This window comes from Arachis hypogaea, chromosome 11 (genome assembly GCF_003086295.3).
Source record: "Arachis hypogaea cultivar Tifrunner chromosome 11, arahy.Tifrunner.gnm2.J5K5, whole genome shotgun sequence".
NCBI lineage: Eukaryota > Viridiplantae > Streptophyta > Magnoliopsida > Fabales > Fabaceae > Arachis > Arachis hypogaea.
The window spans coordinates 113,946,005-113,950,864 of NC_092046.1; the positions used below are offsets into that span (position 1 = coordinate 113,946,005).

At 41.1% G+C, this 4,860-nt stretch overlaps 1 non-coding gene across 1 annotated transcript; it reads right to left on the reverse strand.

Annotated features, from left to right (window-relative positions):
- Positions 1-1,192: 1,192 nt before the first annotated feature.
- Positions 1,193-1,300, reverse strand: LOC112724651 (small nucleolar RNA R71). The gene has a single exon (XR_003163805.1). It is a non-coding gene; the product is annotated as a small nucleolar RNA R71 (small nucleolar RNA).
- Positions 1,301-4,860: the final 3,560 nt, after the last annotated feature.

Below are 4,860 nucleotides of genomic sequence, written 5' to 3' on the forward strand. Positions count from 1 at the left end.
GAAGTTTGTTACTTGCTTGTTAAGAAAGATTCAAACTTTAAGTTCTAGAATCATATCTTGTGATTTCTTATGAATCAAGTCATTAATTGAGATCTTAAAAATCAAATCTTTTTCAAAACTAACTTCAATCATATCTTTTCAAAAATATCTTCTTATCTTATCTTTTTCAAAAATATGATTTCAAAATATCTTTTCTAACTTCCTAACTTCTTATCTTTTCAAAAATTTGTTTCAACTAACTAACTAACTTTTTGTTTGTTTCTTATCTTTTTCAAAACTACCTAACTAACTCTCTCTCTCTCATTTTCGAAAATATCTTCCCCCTTTTTTTCAAAATTTCTTTTTAATTTATTAATTATTTTAATTTTTAAATCTTAATTTTCGAAAAACTACTAACATTTTTCAAAAACTATTTTCAAAAATCACTAACTCTTTTTCAAAAATTGTTTTCGAAAATTCACTTCCCCCTCTCATCTTCTTCTATTTGTTTATTGATATACTAACATCTTCCTTCACATCACTCACTAAATTCGAACCCCCTCTTCCATCTGTGTTCGAATTTCCTCTTCTTCTTTTCTTCTACTCACATAAGGACCTTTATACTGTGGTAAAGAGGATCTCTATTGTTATTATTTTTGTGTGCCCTCTTCTTTGTCATATGAGCAGGAGCAAGGATAAGAACATTCTTGTGGAAGCAGATCCAGAACCTGAAAGGACTCTGAAAAGGAAACTAAGAGAAGCTAAAATACAACAATCCAGAGATAACCTTTCAGAAATTTTCGAACAGGAAGAGGAGATGGCAGCCGAAAATAATAATAATGTAAGGAAGATGCTTGGTGACTTTACTGCACCTAATTCCAATTTACATGGAAGAAGCATCTCCATTCCTGCCATTGGAGCAAATAACTTTGAGCTGAAACCTCAATTAGTTTTTCTGATGCAGCAGAACTGAAAGTTTCATGGACTTCCATCTGAAGATCCTTTTCAGTTCTTAACTGAATTCTTGCAGATATGTGATACTGTTAAGACTAATGGAGTAGATCCTGAAGTCTACAGGCTCATGCTTTTCCCTTTTGCTGTAAGAGACAGAGCTAGATTATGGTTGGATTCTCAACCCAAAGACAGCCTGAACTCTTGGGATAAGCTGGTCACGGCTTTCTTAGCCAAGTACTTTCCTCCTCAAAAGCTGAGCAAGCTTAGAGCTGATGTTCAAACCTTCAGACAGAAAGAAGGTGAATCCCTCTATGAAGCTTGGGAAAGATACAAACAGTTGACCAAAAAGTGTCCTTCTGACATGCTTTCAGAATGGACCATCCTGGATATATTCTATGATGGTTTATCTGAGATATCAAAGATGTCACTGGACACTTCTGTAGGTGGATCCATTCACCTAAAGAAAACGCCTGCAGAAGCTCAAGAACTCATTGACATGGTTGCTAATAACCAGTTCATGTACACTTCTGAAAGGAATCCTGTGAGCAATGGGACGCCTATGAAGAAGGGAGTTCTTGAAGTTGATACTCTGAATGCCATATTGGCTCAGAATAAAATATTGACTCAGCAAGTCAATATGATCTCTCAGAGTCTGCATGGAATGCAAGCTGCATCCAACAGTACTCAAGAGGCTTCTTATGAAGAAGAAGCTTATGATCCTGAGAACCCTGCAATAGCAGAGGTGAATTACTTAGGTGAACCTTATGGAAACACCTATAACTCATCATGGAGAAATTACCCCAATTTCTCATGGAAGGATCAAAAGCCTCAACAAGGCTTTAATAATGGTGGAAGAAACAGGTTTAACAATAATAAACCTTTTCCATCATCCACTCAGTAAGAGACAGAGAACTCTGAATAAAATACTTCTAATTTAGCAAATCTAGTCTCTGATTTGTCCAAGGCTACTGTAAGTTTCATGAATGAAACAAGATCTTCCATTAGAAATTTGGAAGTACAAGTGGGCCAGCTGAGTAAAAGGATCACTGAAATCCCTCCCAGTACTCTCCCAAGCAATACAGAAGAGAACCCAAAAGGAGAGTGCAAGGCCATTGACATAAGCAAAATGGCCGAACCCAATGAGGGAAAGGAGGACGTGAATCCCAAGGAGGAAGACCTCCTGGGACGTCCAGTGACCAATAAGAAGCTTCCCTCTGAGGAACCAAAGGAATCTGAGACTCATCTAGAGACCATAGAGATTCCATTGAACCTCCTTATGCCCTTCATGAGCTCCGATGAGTATTCCTCTTCTGAAGAGAATGAGGATGTTACTGAAGAGCAAACTGCCAAGTCACTTGGTGCAATCATGAAGCTGAATGCCAAATTATTTGGCATTGATGCTTGGGAAGTTGAACCTCCCTTGTTCATCAATGAACTAAGTGATCTGGATCAACTGACATTGCCTCAGAAGAGACAGGATCCTGGAAAGTTCATAATATCTTGTACCATAGGCACCATGATCTTTAAGGCTCTATGTGACCTTGGTTCAGGAATAAACCTCATGCCCCTCTCTGTAATAGAGAAACTGGGAATCTATGGGGTGCAAGCTGCTAAAATCTCATTAGAGATGGCAGACAATTCAAGAAAACAGGCTTATGGACAAGTAGAGGACGTGTTAGTAAAGGTTGAAGGCCTTTACATCCCTGCTGATTTCATAGTCATGGATACTGGAAAGGAAGAGGATGAATCCATCATCCTAGGAAGACCTTTCCTGGTCACAGCAAGAGCTGTGATTGATGTTGACAGAGGTGAAATAGTCCTTCAATGGAATGAGAACTCCCTTGTGTTTAAAACTCAAGGAACCCCCTCTGCAACCATGGAGAGGAAGCATGAAAAGCTTCTCTCAAAGCAGAGTCAACCAGAGCCCCCACAGTCAAACTCTAAGTTTGGTGTTGGGAGGCCACAACCAAACTCTAAGTTTGGTGTTGAACTCTCATATCCAAACTCTAAGTTTGGTGTTGGAGAGTCTCAACAAAGCTCTGCACATCTTTGAGGCTCCATGAGAGCCCACTGTCAAGCTATTGACATTAAAGAAGCACTTGTTGGGAGGCAACCCAATTTTTATTTATCTAACTATATTTTTCTTAGTTATATGTCTTTGTAGGTTCATGATCATGTGGAGTCACAAAATAAATATAAAAATTGAAAACGGAATCAAAAATAGCAGAAGAAAAATCACACCCTGGAGGAGCATCTGTCTGGCGTTCAGCGCCAGAACAGAGCATGGTGCTGGCGCTGAACGCCCAAAATGGGCAGCTTCTGGGCGCTGAACGCCAGAACAGGCATGGTTCTGGCGTTCAACGCCAGAAATGGCACACAAATGGGCGTTGAACGCCCAAAATGGCCACCAACCTGGCGCTGAACGCTCAGAGTTGTGTGTAAAGGCATTTTTACATGCCTAATGGGTGTAGGGATGTAAATCCTTGAACACCTCAGGATCTGTGGACCCCACAGGATCCACTCAGGATCTGTGGACCCCACAGGATCTCCACCTACCTCCACTCACTTCTTCTCACCACTCTCTTTCACACAACCCCATAAACACTCTTCCCCAAAAACCCTTCACCAATCACCTCAAACTCTCTTCCCCATCACCTCTTCACCACTCACATCCATCCACTCTTCCCCATAAACCTACCTCATAAACTCCACCTACCTTTAAAAATTCAAAACCAATTTCCCACCCAAACCCACCCATATGGCCGAAACCTTTTCCCCCCTCCCTTCCCTATATAAAGACCTCCATTCTTCATCAAATTCACACAACACATCCCTCTACACTCCTCTTGGCCGAAACCACATCTCCCTCTCCCTCTCCATATTTCTTCTTCTTCTTCTTCTATTCTTTTGTTTATTGCTCGAGGGCGAGCAATATTCTAAGTTTGGTGTGGTAAAAGCATAAGCTTTTTGTTTTTCCATTACCATTGATGACACCTAAGACCGGAGAATCCTCTAGAAAGGGGAAGGGGAAGATAAAAGCTTCCACCTCCGAGTCATGGGAGATAGAAAGGTTCATCTCCAAAGCCCATCAAGACCACTTCTATGATGTTGTGGCCAAGAAGAAGGTGATCCCCGAGGTCCCTTTCAAACTCAAAAGAAATGAGTATCCAGAGATCCGACATGAAATTCAAAGAAGAGGTTGGGAAGTTCTAACAAATCCCATCCAACAAGTCGGCATCCTAATGGTTCAAGAGTTCTATGCCAATGCATGGATCACCAAGAACCATGATCAAAGTAAGAACCCGGATCCAAAGAACTATGTTACAATGGTTCGGGGGAAATACTTAGATTTTAGTCTGGAGAATGTGAGGTTGGCGTTTAACTTGCCCATGATGCAAGGAGATGAACGCCCTTACACTAGAAGGGTCAACTTTAATCAAAGGTTGGACCAAGTCCTTATGGACATATGCGTGGAAGGAGCTCAATGGAAGATTGACTCCAAAGGCAAGCCGGTTCAACTAAGAAGATTGGACCTCAAGCCTATAGCTAGAGGATGGTTGGAGTTTATTCAATGCTCAATCATTCCCACTAGCAACCGGTCTGAAGTTACTATAGACCGGGCCATCATGATCCATAGCATCATGATTGGAGAAGAGGTGGAAGTTCATGAGATTATACCTCAAGAACTCTACAAGGTGGCTGACAAGTCCTCCACCATGGCAAGGTTAGCCTTTCCTCACCTCATCTGCCACCTATGCAATTCGGCTGGGATTGACATAGAGGAAGATATCCTCATTAAAGAGGACAAGCCCATCACTAAGAAAAAGATGGAGCAAGCAAGAGAGCCCATTCATGGAGCTCAAGAGGCATATGAAGCTCATCACCATGAGATCCCGGAAATGCCTCAAATGCACTTTCCTCCACAAA